This window comes from Chiloscyllium punctatum, chromosome 25, assembly GCF_047496795.1.
Source record: "Chiloscyllium punctatum isolate Juve2018m chromosome 25, sChiPun1.3, whole genome shotgun sequence".
Taxonomy (NCBI): Eukaryota; Metazoa; Chordata; class Chondrichthyes; order Orectolobiformes; family Hemiscylliidae; genus Chiloscyllium; species Chiloscyllium punctatum.
The window spans coordinates 49,027,037-49,050,565 of NC_092763.1; the positions used below are offsets into that span (position 1 = coordinate 49,027,037).

The 23,529-nt window shown below is 41.4% G+C and overlaps 1 protein-coding gene across 1 annotated transcript in view; it reads right to left on the reverse strand.

Annotated features, from left to right (window-relative positions):
* Positions 1-23,109, reverse strand: part of LOC140495922 (serine protease 23-like) — a 36,212-nt gene extending 13,103 nt beyond the window's left edge. Inside the window, exon 1 of the mRNA XM_072595221.1 lies at positions 22,850-23,109. The gene's annotated coding sequence lies outside the window, so the exon portion shown is untranslated. The remainder of the gene's footprint in view (positions 1-22,849) is intronic.
* Between the last annotated feature and the right edge of the window lie 420 nt (positions 23,110-23,529).

Sequence of the window (23,529 nt, forward strand, 5' to 3'; positions counted from 1 at the left end):
TTCAGTCAGTGGCTTGAAGACTCTAGATCCTCAGGTTGGTGAGACTCTAAACTCTACATTCCCTTACTAATAGTGCTTACAATAACCCATAGGCTTCACACCTCCTCAGGTCCCCACCCAAACAATCTACCTGAGTCTGCACCTGCCCATCTTCACCCCCAGCCCTTGGTGAAGTGGGCTTGCACTGTTTCCATCCACTACCTTGAAGCCAGAGTGCTCATGACCATGACCAAACCTTCCTCTTGCATTAGTCTGTTCTCAACCATGTTTTACCTCTACACCCTCTTACAAATGCAGTAGCCTTCCCCTTACAACTGTTATCCCCCAGCCTGCAGCCCCCAATCCTAATGAATAGGCTCCTGAATGCCCTTCCCACACAGCACATTCCTATTCCCTTCCCCCCACTGCAGCCCACCCCCTCACACATCTTTCTCTTTAGTCTCCATGGATAGACTCAATAGATTGAATGTGGCCCACCCTTTTGAGTGATCTGACTGGACAGCCCCAGAGAGGTACCCAGGTCTGTGACTGATGCCTGTACATTTTTTTGACTGCACTAATGTGATCCCGAGATTGACTGTTATGGAGCCACGGAACTAACCATTGCCCTGGATTGTCTCTGGATTGCAGAGGTGTGGACTCCCTGACCAAGGTCACTTTGCCAAAATGCCTAACTGTGACCAATTGTTTTGGTTGGTATGAGAGGTTGTCCTCTGACTGGTGGATGTCTCCATGGATTTCAATGAAAACTGTTCCCTTAGTGGCTGTGGCAGAGGAGTGGTGATGGGGTTGTTGGTTAGCTCAGTTGGCTAGACAGCTGGTTTGCAATCAGTGATTCCAACAGCATGGATTTGATTCCCACACTGTCTTAGCTTATACTAAAGGTCTCTCCCCTTGCCTGAAGTATATGGATTCTGAGGTTAAACCACCATCAAAAGGATGGTTTTATCTTTCCTTTATTCCACCAAGGCTTTGAAACATGGCTGTTTGCTTGCTACACATGCAATATGGCTACACATGTTGCTCGTTCATGGTGCAACTGAGATTGATGCAGCATACAGCAAAATGTCCACCCCTCCCATTTGACTGTGTACTGATGCCAGAATGGCTAGCTGCCCAGCCCTGTGACTGCACTAATTAGCAATGACCGCACTGGCAGGCACTATGCAAGTGAGCACTAAGATAGCAAGTAAGCAGCACTGTATGTAACCTGGTCCAATCGGAGTTGGGTGCCGCCCACTGCACATGAAGTGTTCCTGCTGCAATCGAGCTGGTTGGTGGGGTGATCTGCAGGTGTGTGCAGGACACATGGGAAGTATGCAGTCAGCCAGGTAATTGTATGTCTGGTCTTTGCATAGTCAGGGTACCCTCAGAGAGGAAAGGTACATCTTTTTATCTGGTGCCAGGACACCTTTGGAGGAAGGGTTACTGCTCTTTGGTTGCAGTTAAGCATGTTTTGGGAATATTAAAAAATAGCTATGCTTGGGTATAAAATGTGCATAAATGCATCTTTTAAAAGAAATCTTTCATGGGATGAGGTGGGTGTTAGTCATTGACGTGGCCAGCATATATTGCCCTGGAGAAACTGGTGGTAAGCTGCTTTTCCAAACTGCAGTAATCCTTGGGATATTGGGGCATCCACTGTGTTTTAGAAAGGGAGTTCCAGGATTTTGAATCAGCAACAGTGATGATATAGTGACATAGCTCCAAGCCAGGATGGTGTGTGGCTTGGAGGGGAGCCTGCAGGTGGTACTCTTATGCATCTGCAGCCCCTGTCCTTTTAAAGGGTAGAGGTTGTGAATTTGGAAGGTATTGTTATAGGAACTTTGGTAAGTACAGATGAACAGAATGACTGTTGAAGGTGATGGATAAGGTGTTAATCAAATGGGCAGCTTTGTCCTTGATAGGGTCAAGTTGCTTGAGTGTTATTAGTCCTGCACCCATCCAGTAAAGTGGAGAGAATTCCATCACATTCCTGAATTGTGCCTTACAGATCATGGACAGGCATTTGGGAGACAGGAGGAGAGTTACTCAGCACATAATTCCTAAACTCTGATGTGCAATTTAGCATTTACTGTATATGGCTTGGTAATGCCCAGGGCGTTGATAGTTGGGGATTCACAATGAAAGTACTATTAAGCAAACTGAGAGGGTTAACTTCTCTGTTCCTGAACATAGGCAGCTAACAAGTGCCAGGAAGTGACAATGTTAATTGCCAAGAGCTCAAGCCTGGATATTACCCAGGTCTTGTTGTATATACTTGTGTATGTGTGTGTGTGTGTATCAGTGCACATCCCCACTTAAGGTTTTGTGGATTGGCCATGCTAAATTGCCCATAGTGGACAGGAATGTGCAGGGCAGGTGGATTAGCCATATGAAATGCTGGGTTACAGGGATAGGGGTAGGGATGTGTTGGTCTTCAGAGGTTGGTGTGGACTTGATGGGCTGAATGGCCTGCTTCCACACTGTAGGGATTCTGTGAACTGATGATGCCATCAACCAGCTTGTTAATGACTGGAGCTGTTAAAGTTGTCAGCGAACAGTTTTAATAAATGTGTGGAGTTTGAAGAAAGTCGCAAATTAATTTCAGCTGCATGACTGATTTCCCAAGCTATTATTTTCATACCAGGGTGTCTATCAAGGGAGCATTTTGATGGACAGCTTCAACTGTTTATAAAATAGATTTTAAAAAATGATGTGGGGTTAAGTGAAATGTTTAAGTGCTAATCAGTTATTAAAAATAGCCACATTGAACCAGATGTATACTAAGACAATTTGACAGCAGTGTAGACTCGACCTGAAAGTTCACTATTAAGGATAGTAATGAGATAACAACGTAGCACAATTTTTATGGCATATGTTGTCTTGAGATACTTATAGCTGTTCAAAAATAAGCTGTGAATTACTTTGGGAGAATAGGCACAAAATGCTGTTTGTAACTGGAGAATAAGGCCAAAAGTTGCCAAAAGTCTAAAAGTTCATTCTTAACTTGAAACAAATAGCGATGCTTGTCTAGAGCACATCTTTATTAAGTTGCTGTTGTATCTATTTTCAAATCCTAATTGTATCAGATAATCTTGTAGTCTTCTGTGGGCTCTTTCCCTGGGAAAACTGGCTTCCTATCCAAAATAAGAACCCCTTCTCAAACTTAAAGTTTTTTTTAATGCTAGTATTGCTGAAAACTATATTTTTAGTTAAACTGCAAGATGGGATTAATATATTGACCAGATTGGATTTATTTTACATATCCTTTGTTTCAATTTGTGGATAAATCTTCCACTTCAGAATTATCCTGATAACATTGTTGATTTTGCTGAAACTCAACATGAGAGCACTTTTAACTGCGTAATATATTTTGGGGAAGAAACAAACAAACAATGGGCCTGACAAATTTAATTTGCTTTAAATAGTCCTCTTTCAATCATGTCATTACCTTTGACTATAATTTCCCTTTTGCTCCTCCACTTATCCATCATCCATTCTTCATCTTGTGTTGAATTGCTTTTCCTAAAGTAGTGTCCATTTGTTCTATTAAAGCAGCAATCCAAATATTGCAAAATTCAGGTACGAAGGGAGTTTCAATGATTAATATCTTCAGTTCTGCCTTGTAATAGAGAATGAACTGATTGCCAAAAATAACCCAGGACAAATAGAAATGCACATTATTTTTTCAAGTTGCTATCGTATCTATTTTCAGATCAGCTAATTTGTTACAATAGTCCATTTTCAATAGACCCCAGGAAAGCGAACTTTGGAAGCCATAGGTAACTTGGTAGAAACCGGTGCACTGCAGCATAAAGTGGGATGTAAGATACCCTCAAGTACTATTTACTAGGTGCAGCTGAACGAGGTTAGACCTTTAAAAGAAATTATGCAAGTGCAGAACGAGCTTGGTGAAGCTTGTGATTTGTGGACAAAGTGCAATTTACAGGATCAATGGGAGTGCAGTCCAATTTGGAAAGTGAGCTAACAAGATAGTAGGCAGTCCTTCATGTAGTCCATGATGTAGTAGGTTGAGGAGAGAAGAATTAGAATTCCTTTTAAAATTTAAATGAGATTTGATGACATTCAGGGTTACTACCATAAAGAACACTGCTAAGAAATTAATGCCATCTGTCTCGACCATGTTTGTGATTTGATGTGCGCTGAGGGGTGCTCAATCGCAGTTTGCTAATCATATTAATTCTGGATATTAGACTGCAAGTTCTGTAGTAGATTTTATTACTGTTCCAACTTTGTATAGCAAAATTATTTTTGATTCTTTTAAAAAACTATGGAATCCTGTAGCTTAAAAATACGGTCGAATCCTATGGTTTTATTCTCTTTGCAAGTCCTTGAGAGTTCACACTTCAAATGTTACATATTTAATGCTCTCCTTTGGTCTTTAAATCCAACCTCTTATCAAATTCTTTCTTCTTATTTTGATTCTTCTTTGGTCTATCTAAAACCTTCGAATGATATCAAAATGACGGACACATTCATTACCCCATTACATCTTATCAATTCCACTGAAGTCCAGTGAAATATTCCAACTCATCCACAAGCATACATCATTGGAAATTCTGATTTCAAAAGAAAAAAAACAGAGTTTTTTTTGGTATGTGTCAAAGCATTGTTTAGTTAAGAACTTTTACTCTGCAACCTTGAACTTATAAATTTGGAAGAAAATCTAACTTAGTAGGCCTCCAAAAACAAAACATATTGAAAATAAATTCATGCAGTGAGGATATGACTTCATACTGAACCTTGTTCAATGTCCAAAAGTCAAGAATAATTATGTGTCTTAGTTCACCAAACAGCTAATCTGACTTTATTCTTGCAAATCATTATCAGACAAAGATAGAAAGTAATTTAAAACTTTTCACTTTGCAATTGCATTCTTATGGGTAGGCAGAATATAAATGTGTAATTTTCCATCACTAATTTAAGTGGATCTCAATAATGTCTAATGTGGCAAAGTTATCCAGTTTTTCTGTATGCTAATGCATTTTCTACCTTACTTACCCTGAGAATTTGAATTTTAATGAACCCCCAAACTGCTGGTAAGCATAACCATCCATTCTCATGTCAGTACAGGTCCTTAAATGAAATAGGGTTGGCTAGTTTTAATTAACAAGCTTGCAGAATAAATTTGAGCACAATACAATAATTTGAACCAAGAGAAACTAAGGGCAGCACAGCGGCCCAATGGTTAGCACTGCTTCCCTCACAGCATCAGGGACTCAGGTTCAATCCCACCTTTGGGTGACTGTTTGTGTGGAGTTTGCACATTCTCCTTTTGTCAGCATGGGTTTCCTCCCACAGTCCAAAGATGTGCAGGTTAGGTGGATTGGCCATGCTAAATTGCCCATAGTGTCTATGTGGATTAGCCATGAGAAATACAGGGTGATAGAGAAAGTCTGGATGGCATGCTCTCAGAAGAGTTGGTCTGGACTTGTTGGGCCAAATGACCTGTTTCCACACTATAGGGATTCTGAAGGGCAATTTTAATGTTGGAACTGGAGAAGAAAAAAAAAAGAGAGCTCCTGATGTTAGTATTGAGTTACATCATTAGAGGCAGTGTTAAGAAATGTTCTGCCCCGTGTACTGAATGCATACTGGAATTATGGGTCTTTGATTCATACACAATAGGTATATGAAGCTGAAGCTGAAGCTGCAGAAGAGAGGGTCTGAGTTGTATCAGGTAATGGTTTGAAATGAGTTAATATTGAAGTTGCATTAACTCCACCCAGCCTAATGATGTCACAGCATTTGGGTGTAGAAACAGTTGGTCTTGCACAAGGTCCTGACGGAGACAGATATAACATAGTTGTGATAGATGTAAATATACCTAACTAGTTAATGGTAACTGTATCTATTGCTATAGTGCAACAAGATACACACTGTTTTGCAAGACAAGTATGTTGTCTTTATAAGACTCTCGTGTGGTCTAACCTCAACCACTGCTCATGAGACAGGCCCTTCAACTCAGCATAGAAAAGAGTATTGGTGCCAGTGAATAACCCTAGTCATTAGTGGCCAGAAGTTGGCACCCAGAACCCAAAACAGCACTCTGTGCAGAGGGAGTTGTGGAGGGCTGTCCACAGAAGTTCGTACTGGTTTTCAGAGAGTACTTCTACCCTCACCTCAGCCAGGATACGGGAGAACGTGTGAAGTGCCTACAACGTATTAAGTTGTCAATTATAAATTTTTCAAAAAATCATCTAGATTACTTACAGTGTGGAAACAGGCCCTTCAGCCCAACAAGTCCACACCGACCTGCCGAAGCACAACCCACCCAGACCCATTCCCCTACATTTACCCCTTCACCTAACACTACGGGCAAGTTAGCATGGCCAATCCACCTAACCTGCACATTTGTGGACTGTGGGAGGAAACTGGAGCACCCGGAGGAAACCCACACAGACACAGGGAGAACATGCAAACTCCACACATGCAAACTCCACACACCTGAGGCGGGAATTGAACCCGGGTCTCTGGCGCTGTGAGGCAACAGTGCTAACCACTGTGCCACCATGCACATGATCTAAAGACAGCAAGAAATATTTCAATATAATATATCTTCAGTCCTTCACATCCAACCATATTTCCACTCAATTCTTTATGTTGAATTTAAAATTTACTCTTATAAACCAGTGGTGCTTTTATGCACTTGGGAGCTCTTCGTCCTCTCATTTCTAGTCTTCAGTTTCAATTTGAAGCTGCTTTTACAGTACGTGAAACCCATTACATCATAAAGTGCCAGGCTTCTAGGTCTTAGCAGTTTTACATTTTGTTTGCAGTGAATTTATGAGATCCAAAATCCCAAATTTTGCACACAATATGTAAAAGAACCTTTTAAACAATATATTGAATTCCTGCAGTGAACTCTTGTGTAATATTAACAGATGTAGCACCTCTCACTGCACATAGGTCATATGCTTCATGGTAACATAATATCCACTCCTCTCACTCAACTTCCTGAAGTACTTCACACCCCTACTCTTAACACTTTGTCCCTGACACACACACACACACTCTTATTTACTCCATGCCCCCCACTTTAATATATCTGATACATTTTCATCCACTGTCGCCCGACATTGCTCATTGTTACAGTTGTTGATGTCACAAATATTCCTCATTATTTGTTCTAATCTCCAATTTTCCACATATACACTTTTCACTACCTCAGGCTTTGGCATATTCTGCATGCCTCTTCGTAACATTCTATGTTCAATCCCTCAATTTTGATATGATGTTTTCTAATATAAAGTGTCTGTATCACTACTCCATAGGGAGTATTATAGTTTTCAGAATCACCAAATGGTCTAACATTAACCACTATGCACTAATCTTGATGACAAGACAGAAGTGAATACCACTTCTACTCTCTTGCTTTTTCGAATTCCTACATAATTACAGTCAAAAGCGTAAAGGCTAGCAACAAGAATGAGAAACATAAGCAATTACATGGCAATTGAAGATTTTCAGTGATGCAATTCACTATCAATTGACAATACAGCAAGTACAGGTGAGTTATGAGGTGCCTCTTGGACAACAGGGAGGAGCTGCACTAAAGTAAAATAAAGAACTGCAGATGCTGGAAATCTGAAACAAAAACAGAAAATTGCTGGAGAAACTCAGCAGGACTGGCAGCATCTGGGAGGATGAAAGCAGAGTTACCATTGAGTTCGGTGACCCTTGATCAGAACTGAAGAAGTACATTTGAAATGAAAAGAGGATTAGCAGGGAATGAGTGGGTCTTCTAGAGACTAAAGGACAATCTGTGCATGGAGCCAAAGAGTGTGGATGAGATCTTAAATGATTATTTCTCATCTATATTCACAGAGGAGAAAGACATTGTAGGTGGGGATTTCAGTTGGGATGGTGAGGTTCTGAAACACATTAAGATTAATAAGGAGGAGGTATTAAATGTATTATCAGGCATAAAGGTGCAGAAATCCCCACAGACTGATGAGATGCATCCCAGGCTGCTTTGGGAGGCAAGGGAAGAGATTACTGGGTCCTAGCAGAAATATTAAATACATCATGGCCACAGATGAACGAAGGATAGTTAATGTAATTGGTTTGTTAAAGGAGGGCAGTAAGGATAGGCCAGATAATTAATGACCAGTTAGTCTGATGTCAGTAGTAGGGAAATTATTGTACAAAATGGAGGGACAGAATTAAATCAACATTTGGCAAGGCTGAGATTGATCAGGGATAGTCAGCATAGATTTGTTGCAGGGAATTTCTGCCTGACTAATTTTTTTAAAAAAAGTGACTAAGTATGTGGAGGAGAGTAATGCAGTTGATGGGGTTTACATGGACTCCAGTAAGGTTTTTAGTTGTATCCCCATATGGAAGACTGGCCCAAAGAGGTGGGATCCAAGGCTTGTTAGAAACCTGGATCCAAAATTAGTTTGCATGTGGGGGGTTAAAGGGTGACAATAGAGGGTTGTTTTGTGATTTGAAGCCTGTGACCAGGTGTGTGACACAAGGATTTTCAGTTGGGGCCCTTGCTGTTAGTTAAGTACATTAATGATTTGGATGTAAATGGAGAACATATTAGTAAATTCACAGATGACACAAAAATTAATGGTTTTTTTTGATAGTGAGGAGGATGGTCTCAGGCTACAGTTTGATATTGATCAGCTGGTAAATTTGGACAGAGCAATGGCAGATGGAATTTAATCCTGATCCTGTTAAACAAAGCAATGCATTTTGGGAGGTTAATAAGAAAGGGATAAACACACTAGAGACCTACCATTCATTGAGAAACAAAAGGAACCTTGATATACAAGTCAACACATATGAAGATGTCAGCACAGGTAGACAGGGTGGTGAAAGTGGCATATAGGATGCTTGTCTTCATTAGTCGAGGTGTAGAATAGCAAGGAAGTCTTGTTACAACTTTATAAAACATTGGTTAGGTCATAGATGGAATACAGTTTTGGTTGCCACACTATTGGAAGGATGTGATTGCACCAGAGTGGGTGCAGAGGAAATTCACCAGGATGTTGCCTAGGATGAAAAATCTCAATTGTATAAAGTCATAGAGCACGGAAACAGACCCTTCAGTCCAACCAGTCCATGCTGAACATAATTCCAAACTAAACTAGTCCCACCTGCCTGCTTATGAGGAGAAACTGGATAAGCTGGGTTTATTGCAGAGGAGCATGAGGGGGATCAGATTCAGGAATACAAAATTATAAGAGGAAAATAGAGGGAAGATCATGAGAATTCTTTTTCCATGGCAGATGTGTCTCTTACTAGAGGGCACAAGTTTAAAAAAGGGGAGTGTGTGATTTAGATGGGATGAGGAAAAAGTGTTTTCACCCAGAGGGTGGTAAAATATGGAATGCACTGCCTGAGATGGTGGGTGGAGGAAAATACTCTCTCAACATATACGAAGCATCTCAATGAGCACCTAAAATGCCACGGCATAGTTGCTTATGGACCAAGTGCAGATAAATGGGATTAGTGTAGTTTGAGATTTGTTGGTTGGCACAGATGGGGTAGGCTGAATGGCCTGCATCTCTTCTGCATGACTCTCGGACATAATGGAAGAAGCCATTGCACGCCACAACCTGAATCAGATATGACTGCTAGAGAGAACTCCTCAAACTAGACAAGAACAAAAATTGAATTAAGGATGCTTTAAATTAGGTACATAGCTTATGTACTGACAGTGAAAGGACTTTGCCTGGATCCTGTAGCAGATTTGTAGCAATGAACAAACACAAAGTGGTAGACAATCTCAGTAGTTCTGTGGTCAGCAAAACAGAGTTAACTTTTCAAGTCTAATGTGGCTATTCATCAGGACAGTAGCTAACTCTTCTGAAGAACTCACATTAGACTTTAAACGATAGAATATAGAACATAGAAAAGTACAGCACAGAACAGGCCAATATTGTGCCAAGGATTAATCCTAATGTAAAATAAAATAACCTAACCTACCCTACATGCCCCTCAACTCACTGCTGTCCATGTGGGTGTCCAGCAGTCGCTTAAATGTCCCTAATGACTCCGCTTCCACCACCACCGCTGGTAACACGTTTCATTCATTCACAACTCTCTGAGTAAAGAACCTACCTCTGACATCTCCTCTATACCTTCCTTCTAATATCTTAAAACTATGACCCCCCCCGTGCCAGTCAATCCTGCCCTGGGGAAAAGTATCTGGCTATTGACTCTATTCATGCCTCTCATTACCTTGTATATCTCGATCACGTCACCTCTCTTCTACCTTCTCTCCAAAGGGAAAAGTCCGAGCTTAGTCGACCTTTCTTCATAAGACAAGCCCTCCAGTCCAGGCAACATCCTGGTAAACCTTCTTTGCACTCTCTCGAAAGCCTCTGTATTTTTTCTATAGTAGGGCAACCAGAACTGGACACAATATTCCAAGTGTGATCTCACCAGGGACTTGTAGAGCTGTTGCTCTTAAACTCGATCCCCCTGTTAATGAAAGCCAAAACACCATAAGCTTTCTTAAGAACCCTATCCATTTGGGTGGCAACTTTGAGGGATCTATGTACTTGAACACCAAGATCCCTCTATTCCTTCACACTGCGAAGAATACCGGCTTTAAACCTATATTCAGCATTCAAGTTCGACCTTCCAAATGCATCACTTCACATTTATCCAGGTTGAACTCCATCTGCCATTTCTGAGCCCAGCTCTGCATCCTGTCTATGTCGCGCTGCAGCCTGCAATAGCCCTCAATACAATCAACGGCATCGCCAACCTTTGTGTCATCTGCAAATTTATTAACCCGCTCCTCAACTTCCTCATCCAAGTCATTTATAAAAACTACAAAGAGCAGAGGCCCAAGAACACAGCCCTGCGGGACACCACTCAACACGGACCTCCAGGCAGAATACTTTCCATCAACAACACTCACTGCCTTCTGTCAGCCAGCCAATTCTCCCTGACTTCCTGACTTTATGAGCCTACCATGGGGAACCTTATCAAATGCCTTGCTGAGTCCATACACACCACATTCACGCTCGACCTTCGTCGATCTGTCTTGTCACCTTCTCAAAGAAATCAATAAGATTAGTTGTGCAAGACCTGCCCCTCACAAAGCCATGCTGACTGCCTTCAATCACGCTATGCTTGTCCAAATAGTCATAAATCCTATTCCTCAGAATTCTTTCCAAAACCTTGCTGACCACAGACGTAAGACTGACTGGTCTGTAATTGCCAGGGATTTCCCTATTACCTTCGGGAACAACATTTGCCTCCTTCCAATCCTCCGGAACAACTCCCATGGAGAGTGAGTAAGTAAAGATCTTCACCAGTGGCTTAGCAACTTTTTTTCTCATTTCCCGGAGCAGCCTAGGATGAATCTGGTCTGGCCCCGGGGACTTATCAATCTTAATGTTTGCCAAAAGTTCCAGCACATCAACTTTGTCAGTCTTGATTTGTCCAAGCCTGTATCCGAGCTCCTCAAAGTTCTCATTCACAACAAGGTCCCTTTCCTTAGTGAAAACTGAAGAAAGAAACTCCTTCATGGCTTCCCCCAGCTGCTTAGATGCCATACACAAGTTCCCGATGCTATCCCTGATCGGCCCTACCTTCTCCCTGATCATTCTCTTATTCCTCACATATGAGCAAAATGCCTTTGGGTTCTCCCTAATTTTTCCTGCCAAGCCTTTCTTGTACCCCCTCCTGGCTCTCCTCACTCCATTTATGAGCTCCTTTCTAGTAAGCTTGTAATCTTCTAAAGCTGTGCAAGATCCTTGTTTCCTTTCCCTTACATAAGCTGCCTTCTTCCTTTTGACAAGAAGCTCCTCTGTTCTCGTCATCCAAGCCTCCTTAATCTTACTCCTTCTTACCTGTCTCAGAGGGACAAATTCGTGCATCACTTGCAACAACTGCTCCTTAAACAGCCTCCACATGTCTGCTATGTCCTTCCTGTGGAACAATTGCTCCCAGTCTGTATTTCCCAACTCCTGTCTGATAGTGTCATAGTTTCCTTTTTTCCAATTAAATACCTTCCCATGGTAACTGCTCCTCCAAGGCTACAGTAAATGTGAGAATATGAGGCAGTTGTGGTCAGTGTCACCAAAGTGTTCTCCCATTGCGAGATCTGCCACCTGTCCTGGCTCATTGCTGAGCACCAAATCCAAAATGGCCTCTCCCCCATTGGCCTATGTACATACAGAGTAAGGAAACCCTCCTGAACACACCTGACAAAAACAGCTCCATCCAAACCATCTGCACTAAGGAGGTTCCAGTTAATATTCGGAAAGTTGAAGTCACCCATAACAACCCTGCTACATCTATATTTTTCCAAAAGCCTGCCGGCATATCATTTCTTCAATCTCCCTACTGCTATCAGGGGGTCTGCAGAAAACCCCCAATGAAGTGGCAGCTCTCTTGTTGTTCCTAGCTTCCACCCATACTGACTCAGTAGACAAACCTTCCTCGACAACCTTCATTTCTGTAGCTGTGATGCACTCTCTGATTAGCAATAGTACTACACCCCCTCCTCTTTTTCCACCCTCCCTGTTCTTTTTAAACGTTTTATACCCCAGAACATCTAGCTACCATTCCTGCCCCTGTGAAACTCACATCTCCGTTATGGCCACAACATCATAGCCCCAAATACTGATCCATGCTCTAAATTCATCACTGTTATTTCTAACACTCCCTGCATTAAAGCAGACACACTTTAACCGATCCCTTTGTTTAATCATGTGAAAAACCTTCCCGATAGATTCACTACATCCTGTCACTGCCCCATCTACAACTACCTCCCTCTCAGACGTGTGGCTCTGATTCCCACCCCCTTGCCAAATTAGTTTAAACAAACCCAAACCATACGAGCAAATCTCCCATCCAGGACATTTGTGCCCCTCCAGTTCAGGTGCAACCCGTCCTTCATGCACAGGTCCCACCTTCCCCAGAAGGTATCCCAATGATCTACGTATCTGAAGCCCTCCCTCCTGCACCAGCCTCACAGCCACGTGTTAAGCTGCATTCGCTGACTGTTCTTCATCTCACTATCTCGTGGCACCAGTAACAAACCTGAGATGACTTCTCTACTCATCCTGCTCTTCAGCTTCCAACCTAGCTCTCTGTAGTCACTTTTCAGATCCTCAATCCCATTCCTAGGCTATGTCATTGGTGCCAATAGGTACCACGATTTCTGGCTGCTCACCCTACCCCTTCAGAATCCTGTAAAACTGATCGGCGACATCCCGGATCCTGGTACTGGGGAGGCAACATACCTTCCGGAAGTCCCGTTCCTGACCACAAAATCTCCTGTCAATTCGTCTAACTATTGAGTCCCCTACCACGAGCACTTTTTTATTTTCCCCACTTCCCTTCTGAGTTACAGTGCTAGAGACCTGACAACTATGGCTTCCCCTGGTAGGCCGTCCCCACCAGCAGTATCCAAAATGGTATACTTATTGCTGAGGGGAACGGCCACAGGGGATCCCTGCTCTGACCATCGGTTCCCTTTTCTCCCCCTGACTGCAACCCAACTGTCCTTATCCTGTGTCTGATGAGTAACCACCTCCCTGTACATCCTCTCAATTTCTCCCTCAGCCTCCCGGATGATCCGCAGTTCATCCAGCTCCAGCCCCAGTTCCCTAACTCGGTTTTCGAGGCTTTGGAGTTGGGTGCACTTCCCGCAGATGTGGTCGGCAGAGACATGTGTAGTGTCTCTCACCTGCCACATTCTGCAAAAGGAACATGCAACTGTCCTATCAGCCATACCCCACTAGTGTGAAATCTGCACAGCACTAAACAAAAGGAAGAGAAGAAAAGGGAAAACAAAGAGAAAACCTGAAAACTTACCGAGTTTACAGACTCTTACGAAGGTTAGAGGAGGTGGGTGGGAGGGAGGCCCTATGGTGTAGGGTCTTGGGTTTAGATCTCACCCACTTAAAAAAAAAGTCTTCCCTGCAGCTGTCATTTCTCTCCACCCTCTCTCCTCACTGCTCTGTTCAAAAAATTTAGTTTTTTACTCACCTTCCCAGCAGTCGTCCTCTCCTCCCTCGCTCCTCTCAACAAATGGAGGCCCCGATGCCTTAGATAAGCTTTTTAAAAAGTTTCTCTGTCCACAGATGCTGCCAGACGTGGGGTTTTCCAGTATTTTCTGTTTGTTGCTGATTTCCAGCATTCACGATATTTTGCTTTTATTTATTGCAATAATGGACATTGAATGTGAAAGACAAGCATAGTGTTCAAATCAAGCAAACCAAACAACAAGATGCTACTTTCCAAATGCTGCAACAAATAGTAATGAAAAAATGGCCCAAACAGATGTACCTGTTGCTACAAGAGAGAATTGAGCACACATATGACATGATAACCCAAGATGGCATCTTGTACAAAGGGAAGAGTCATCCCCAGGGAGATGAAAAATGAGATGAAGCATATGCATTCAAGCACACAAAGAATGGAGTCAAGTCTGAGGGAGGCAAGAGAAGTGCGTATTCTCAGACATGAACAGTGAGATAAAAGACTATTTCAGCCATTGCACAGCTGGTAATGTATATCAAGAAAACTAAAACAGCTTATAACACGTAACATCACTGGCAGACAATGATGCAGCTTGCAGTAGAGTGCTTCACTCTCATGGGAATGGATTATTATGTTGCCACCAACTACTGTTCTGACGATTGAGAGTTTAGACCAGCTTAGTGTCAACCAATGCCAATGAGATTGTAGAATGCCTGCGAGTCAGTGCAGCATTGCAGATCACAGAGTCATGTCACCCATGGACGTCTCAGAATAGCTCATAGCCATAGTGTTGCTGAGAACTAATTACCAATTAGATGCCAGGCTTGATTTTTCAGGCTGTCATATTCCATCCTGCACCCAATTAAAATCAACTGAGATCCCACCTATGATAACTCCAGCTGCCCCTCAGTGGGGCATTATTTGGTTCAGGATGATATTTAGAACCCCACTCCCTCATCTGGTAAAAAGATTAATTCTGCCTTAGCGAGCTACCAGCCAAACCTCTTGGCTGACTGTGTGGTAAGAAAAGCACTTCTCCTGAATTGCCCCATTGTTGGAGATAGCAAATGGAGCTAACCATGAGAATAGTATAGGTGGCATTTGGACCTAATGCAATATGCTCATGATGGATATTATGATTAGAGAGTGCAATGTCATCCTTCATCCAACTGGTGAACCACAGTGACTCAGGGCTATAAGCACATGAACTTCTTGGAAGTCACAGTGGCTCAGTGATTAGCACTGCTGCCTCACAGTGTCAGAGACCTGGGTTCAATTCCAGCCTCAGGCGACTGTCTGTGTGGAGTTTGTACATCCTCCCTGTGTCTGTGTGGGTTTGCTCTGGTTTCCTCCCACTGTGCAAGTTTGGTGAATTGGCCGTGCTAAATTTTCCTCTGCTCTGTGTAGTTCCTCTGTGCTGCAGTGAGTGTTGGTCCGTTGAAATAATGTTCTGATGCACATTAGTTTGTGGATGTTGGGATGATTGCTTCATTGGGAACATTTTTTCAATGAGCCAACACACACTGCAGCACAGAGGAACTTTCCAAAGCAGAAGAAAATCACCTATATTGTGTACTCAAAAAGAATGGGTACCCAATGAACACAGTCCGCCAATTTCTCAGTAACAAACCCAAACAAGCAGGCAAAACAAGACCAGAAACCCTAGCCACTCTCCCCTACAAAGACATCTCGGAAATGACTGCCAGACTACTCAGACCCCTTGGCATCATGATAGCCTACAAACCCACCAACACACTAAAACAGCACCTCATGAACTTGGAAGAACTTATATTAACAACAAGCAAAACTAATGTCATTTACAAAACACCGTGCAAGAACTCTAACAAACACTACATTGGACAAACAGAAAACTAGCCACCAAGATACATGAACATCAACTAACCATAAAACAACATGACCCTCTCTCACTAGTATCCTTACATACAGATAAGGAAGGACACCACTTCGACTGGGACAACACATCCATCCTAGGACAAGCCAAACAGAGATACGCACAAGAATTCCTGGAAACATGGCATTCTAACCGGAACTATATCAACTAACACATGGAGTTAGACCCTATCTACTACGTCTGAGAAAAAGATCAGGACATGACATCACCACAGGAAACTATGTCACCACAGGAAATGACATCACCAACCCAAAGAAACCCAAACATAGAAATAGAAAGCAGGAATTATCAGCAGTGCTTCACCTGGAGGCCCACTGAAGATGTTACCTAGTATGGTGACGAAACATTTGGAAATGAACTTTCCAGCTCAGTGAGCAAACTTACATCCAGAACATCAACCTGAGCTACAAATCTTCTCAAAACTCGCCTCCTGAGTGGAGTTGGGCAGGGGAGTGGAGGCTGAGGAAGGAGGTGGGGGGGCAACATTTCAGGCCCTGCTTTAGTTCTGGATAAACACTGCACCAGGTGAAACTTGGTAGGAAGTTCAAATAGGTCTTCAATCAAATTCTGGTAGTGGGAATGTTTTAGATGATTTGTCCGTGTAACATGAGATCAATCTTTGGTGTGATGTAGAATTCTATTGCAATTAATCTCTGCTAAAAGAACTACTTCACTTTGCTGGGACTAGTTTTTGTTGTTAATGATTTGTGGATTCCTTTTTCTCTAAACTACATCTGATTTTTAAAAAACAAAAAAAAATCAGCAAACTTACTTTCACCAAAGAGGACTGCTAGTAATACTCTGACGCATGTTCTCCTCCCCATTTTGATGCTGGAGGGATATACCTCCTCTCCAAGATAGCGGAGCGGAGTACCAGAATTGTATTGGTTTAACAAGGAGATTTTAATAAGTATTCCCTCTGTGATACTCCATTGGCAACTACTGGAATTCATCTTTAAATGACCAACCTTTCTTAAATTGAAGTCATTGCGGCTCTTTCAGTGTGACCTCCTCTTCCATCCATTCTGAATTCACATTCCTTCTCTCTAGTCTTTGATAGAGCTCCTCAACTCCTTCCAAAGTGCATGAATTGATTATCATAATGCATTTAATACCCAGACACACATTTGTAAAAGACTCCTTCTAAGCTCCACACTATGTTTCTAAACTAATCCTCACTTAATATAGTTCCTTTATTATTAGTTTACTGAATATTGGAAATTACCTTTTACTATTAATTCTCTCACACGCCTTCAGGGTTGAGTAATCCCCTTAACAGTTTCTTATGTATTAATGTAACAACAAGCAACATGCATAAGTTTACATCTGCATTTATTTAGCTGCTTAATGTCAGAAATTGTAGGTATTATTGTATGTTATCATCTGTAGAAGCTTACTGTTGCTGTATATTTTGCACAACAGAAATCCTGAAACAAGGCTCCACTCCTATGCTGATGTGTCTGGAATGCATTAACAGGCTGGCATATTCTATGGCATGTCTGTGGTCTGAATGTTGAAACCTTTGAAACCCATGAGTTTCCAAAATGATTAAGTATTTTCCAGAAAAAAGTTCCACTTGCATTGGACTTAATGACTAATGGACACACGAGTGTGTGAAAGCATGACTGTTAATATACAGAATCACTTTATATGATAGAACCATAGTGCAATTACCGCATTTGTCTTATGTCAGTGTTATCTTCACCCTCTCTTTCTCCCACAATAGAAACACTGCACCTATGCTTCTAAAATAAAAACCATCTCTTTTCTCCCTCTACTCTTGAGCTGAGGTAGATCACTGGTGTAGATTTTAGTCACAACCTGATCATGCATAACCGACTGTGACTTTTTTTTAAGCCATGGGAAGCATAAAAGTCAAGCTTGTTTGTTTCTTCAACTGGCAGCATCCAATTGTATTTTCCAGTAAGGCTTACTAGAAAATTGTACATCTGATGTCCCTCACTCCTTTACATTTCTGTAGCATTAAGGCCAACTGCAGTACTCTCATCATTCTTCTGTTGGAGATGATCTAACTCACAGACACGGAATCACATCACAGACTAACCCCCAAAAAATCACTTTTTTCATTTCAATCAAAATAGAAACACTAATATAAACCAGAGTTTACCCAGCATGTTCAAGTGACAAACGTTTTGAATTATCGTTCTGGTTCAGTTCCCATAAGCACAATGAAATCCTGAGACAGCTGAATACATCAGAGTGATGAAAACTAAATTGTCCATTATACAGAGGTGCTGATTATTTGAAATGAAATCAGGAATTTGAGATTTAGACAGGTATTTGATGTAAAAATCAATTGTAGGAGATAGCTAGACTATTCTGTATTTGTATTTGAACTCTGTCCAAGGGAATTAAAAGAAAATTTCTTTCCTCTACATTCCTATTCTGACAAAGGCAATTGCTTCATGCTTATGAAAGATTAAAGGTGTCAATATTTGGTCCAAGATTATAAATTACTAGTCTAGTAAAATAACTACAAGTCCTCATTGGGTATTTCAGGACAGCAGTGGGCACAATGTATGCTTTAGATCACTGGCTTCATTTTGGAAAGGATTACTGCCCTTATTGCCCAGTGAAGGATTGCTGAAAATATCAGTGGCTGGAATGAGGCATCATTTTATTGGGGCAAGTTTTCAAGAAAACTCAGATCCTTGATCAGGAACTGGGGCTCACAAAGTTTTCAAAGAGGTTTTGAATTTGAGATGAGATAAAATTAGTACTAGCAAACCTGACTGATTGTCTTCACTTTCTCCTTTTCTTATTATTGGGAGCCCTTTGAATTCTTTTGCATTTCTCCAATGACCTGCAATTTAAAGTAATGGCTATGGTGCATCTGTGCACCTTATGTTGACCTTCAAAGTAACTGGTTACCAATGAGAAGGCTGTAGGATTCATTCTCAATTTCACTTGGTCCAGGATAGAGTGCACAACAGATCACATAGAATCACACAATGTGGAAGGAAAGAAAGTGGAAAGAGTTGTCTTGTGGCTACACAGTTGTTCACCTCAAAGCAGCTGGTCAGAACAGCAACATCCGAGCTCTGGAATAGGTCATGCACCTGCAATCTCAGCTGCAGTTAGTCTGTGGTGCAAGGAAACTAGGGACAAGGGATAAAAGCAGAGGAAATGATACTTTCTGAAAACTATAAATTAAAAACTAACAGTTGACGTCTGGTTGAATCAATGTACTGCAAAGCATGATACAGAGTTTTGGAGGGGGGGCGCGGAAATCTTATCCTAGCTCAAAATCAGTGTTACAGATGCTGAAAATCTGAAATGAAAACAGAAAATTCTAACAATATTCAGCCGGTAAAAGAGCATCTATGGAGAGAAAAACAGAGTTAACTTTTCAGATCGTAACACTTTGTTAGAACTCACGGTCTGAAATTAAAACTGCACAACGGAGTGACCAGAAAGGGCCACTGTGTCGTGATACATTCTGATGAAGGATCACTATGACCTGAAACAGACAATCTCTTGCCAGCAGGTTAGTGGGCAGAGGAGTTGGCTTGTGTTGGATGGGGGAGTGCAAGCATACAAAAATCTAACTGCAATCAATGAGTGCCAGAAGCCCTCATCCCACCAGTAGCGGGATTAAAATCAGTTGCAAGAGATGCCCGTGCCAAGCAGCCCACCCAACAGGTTCCCTTCCAACTCCAGTGGCAGGTTGGGAGATCCCTTCCTTACTGAACACCTAGGCTTAACAATGGGATTGCCTCCAAGGTGTTAATCTTCACATTTCCCTTGTCCCATGATCTCTCAAATCCACTTAGCCCTTCGCTGTAGCTTGCCATCTTTACAGCTGAGGAGACTCCTGACTCATTTGCTAGGCTGAATCCAAGACAGGATGCTTCTTCAAGCACTGAGTTCAATACCGACAGTGGCTATTACTCCTGACAGTGGCTATTGCACCTGGTGCTGGAAAGCTGCTGGCCTCTAGGTGGCCAATGACCTTCAGAGTTGGAATTTCCAGATGCAGCCAGATGACGTCCTGACTTCAGCTTTCCTTGCAGCAGTATTCCACCACGACATTTTAGCTGGGGAGTTTGGGATAGTGTGTGGCAGGGAAGAGGGGGAAGTGAAATCTAATACCCTATATAATGCAGTCCAGTAACTCTGTTTCTGTCCCCAAATGCTGACAGACCCTGCTGAATATTTCCAGCATTTTCTTATCCCAGGACTGGGGTGAATCCGTTCATCTTGAGCACTAGGAAGCTCTGAGCTGTGTTCAATACCTTTGGGCTAAACAGAAGACGGTCAGTCTATGTTCTCATTCCAAAATCACTGTCAAGTGACTCCTACTGGAACATGCACGTGTGCAAATAGAAATAAGTTTAACCACCTGTCAGGTCCAAATAACCTGCCATCATTTACCATCCAGATGAAAACTGAAATTTGAACTATTAAAAATATTTAACTAAAAAATGGCAAATGGCATTTGCAGAATTGTACCAAAAGTTACATTTTCCGCAAGGGGTAAAAGAAAGGGGATAAAATTCAAAACTTCACCCCTTTCAAGAAAATAGACAGGAAATGAAAACTGAGCATGCAATTGCAGCACAAACATGTGGTATAGATCCAGTTCTTTCCAACCTGGCTGCCCTCACTCCTTAAGGTTTCTGAACATTCTGTTATTGACTGTTCCAGAAGTTGGAAACATTCCAACACAGAAACTCCTTCCTGTTAAACTACACAATGAAGTGACAACATTCCTTTAAATTTAAAGAAACACTGTATACAAAGGGAGTTAGACAAACATTTCATTGGGAAGAGGAAGAATCACAGTGGTCAGCTGTCAGTTTGCCTTAATAATTTTAAACAGGAGAATGTAGGGTTGGATTTTCGGATCTTGACAGGAGGTCGGATCAGAGACAAGTGGCTGAGAACTTCCCACAATCAGCTGGCGTACCGCCAGGCACTCCTGAGCCATTTCTGAAAGGTTTGGTTAAGGACAAAACATCTGTTTGCCTGCAAGCACTGGTGAGGCCAAAAGTAATTAAGTAGTTTATTAAAATTTTAAGTCTGGAGGGGCTGATGGCACAAAGCTATTGTCCCTTCCTCTGAGTCAGGAGGCTGGAGTTCAAGTACCAGCTGTTCCAGAAACGTGTAATAAAATTTCTAAACCAATTCATTCAAAATATCTAAACTTGAATCTGCAGGTGGTTTCCCCAGTGGCTGAAACACAGCCGGAGAGCAGGCAGCTTCCTGATGTTAGGCATGAAACCAGCTCACTGTAGCCAGGATTTCCAAATGACTAGATTTGTGGCAATATTTATATTTAAAATTTATACTTTAAGTTCTTGTTGGAGTTGAGAGGGCAACTTATCTCTCACTCACCTGCATCAGCTGAATGTCTCACTGTTGTTGCTGGACAGCCTCCTGCCCACTCTCCCACAATCCTGGAGTGGCAAACCCTTCCTCGAGTCACTAATTGGTTTTTCCACTTAAAAAAAAATCGGGCGGAGGTCTACTTCCAAAGCAGTGTTATTTTGGGACCCAATGATGATTCCAAACCAAGATTAAAAATCCAGCCCAGTATTTCCAAATAACCAACACAAAAATGTCAGCCAAACACTTTTCGAAATTATGAAAATGTCAATGGTCTTTGTAACATTCATGAAGAATATTAGAAGCACAATTGCTTGGCAAACTGATCAGACCATGATCCCTGTGGTACAAAGTATTTTAATAATTTGGCTTCACATTTTTGTTCAAGCAGATACTTTAAATAAAAACTGAAAACTAAGGAAATGCATATCAGGCTAAATCAGTCTGTGTGAAAGGAAAGACAAGGACTCCATCTGGGTTTGCTGTGAAGTTTTGATAAAAGGACTCTAGCAAAATTATAAACCTGTCTGTTCTTTCAAGTGCTGACACATTAGTGTGTATTTCTGGCAAGAATTTCCATTTCAAGTTTTCTGCCTACATGAATTATAACGAGGAGAACAGCTTATTGGCAAACAATAACTGAAGAAATAAGATAATTTGTGACTTTCATGCTGAAGCAAGTTAGATGTCCTGAATATTTGTGATTCATTCGTGTTTTATCTTGCGTTCCCTACAAGGTTTTTGTTGGATATCGTTTACTCTTTAACTAATGCACCTGGTAGGAACCACTCCTGAACTTTGATAAGACTGACTCTCTTCAGAGGAACAATTGCCAGATTCATAAAGAAAAAAAACGACAGGTGGGGGAAGGGAATAAGCACTGCAAATTATGCACTCTTAAATGGAGAGTGATCTCTATTTTGTATTGCAAGGATACGAGCCCTGACCCAGTCATTAAATACCAAAAGAGCAATTTACTTCTCATTCACTCCCATTGAATGAAAATAACAATGGATGAAACTCCTTCCTATTCATTCACATTGTCTGGAATTCAATTTGGTAAAATTATTTTACTACTTACTCTAGAAATGCTAATCAAACTTGTTAAACTGAAAAATCAAATCCTAGCCTGACCACAGATTGTCACCCAGTTATTCAGATGTGAAATCAAAATCGCGGTTCCACATCTGACCTATTGGTGATATCATCTGAAGTTAGCATCAATTTTCTTTTTCAAATTTATTCTTTCTTAATCCTTAATTGTTGACTTTGTCCCCCCCTTCCTCGTAGAGGAAACGTGGCATTATTAAACTACTACTTGTCAATTTAACTTGTCTTTTACCATTTTTAACCACTGTCCTGCGCTGTGCGCCTTGATGATCACCAGGGTTTTGCAATCAGTGAAATAAAATTTAAAACCTGTTTTCTCTTTTCCACGAGTCTCTGGGAATGAAGAGCGTGGACAAGAATATAAAAAAAATCTGAATCAAATATTATTCTCAGTAAAGCAATCACCAAACGTGTTCCGAAATGATTGCATGCATATATTATATTCATATGATTTTCAATATATTGTTTAAAACTCAAGCATTGCTTTCAACAATGCAATAAATTAACAATCCTTACCTCAATCTTGGAGAAAACAGGATCACAGTTTATTGTTAAACTTCAGTCTGTGTGTGATACAGTTTAAGTGCAAATCAATTTCCATTTCACAAATCAGTTGTCTTCTCTATGTCTTTACTGCTTTAAACGAATATCTTTTTTAATACAGGCATCCAGCTCAGAATTCTGCCTCTGGAATTACATCTGATACACGAAGGCAGAACCGGACTGCTAAAATTTCTCGCAGCTCGCTACTCAGAGACTCCAGTTGAATTTGAATATTTTTGTCTTACTGGCTATGTGGGAGTTTGCATTTTAAATCAGTCCCCTAACAAGCCTTCAAATGGTTCCTCTGCGGTCCTAGTGCTTGAAAAAGCAGTCTTCTTTATAATACACTACATCTTCAAAACAATTGCATTTATTACTTTCTATCGGTCCAGTCCTCCATGTTTTGCTGTGCGCTGTTTTAACAGGTACCTTGGGAAATTTTGATTACATGCTCAACATGAAAGTAAACTGTGTGATATAAAGTATTTTAATTTACGTTGATTATATTTTAATGTGTTTTATTGCTTTGCATTTATTTATGTAATTCAAAGCATGGTAGAAAGAACTTCTTAAAAATACTATTTTTCTTTCAGAATTACAGCCATTTTCCTGTAACAGTATGGAAACAGGCCCTCCAGCCCAAACCAACCCTC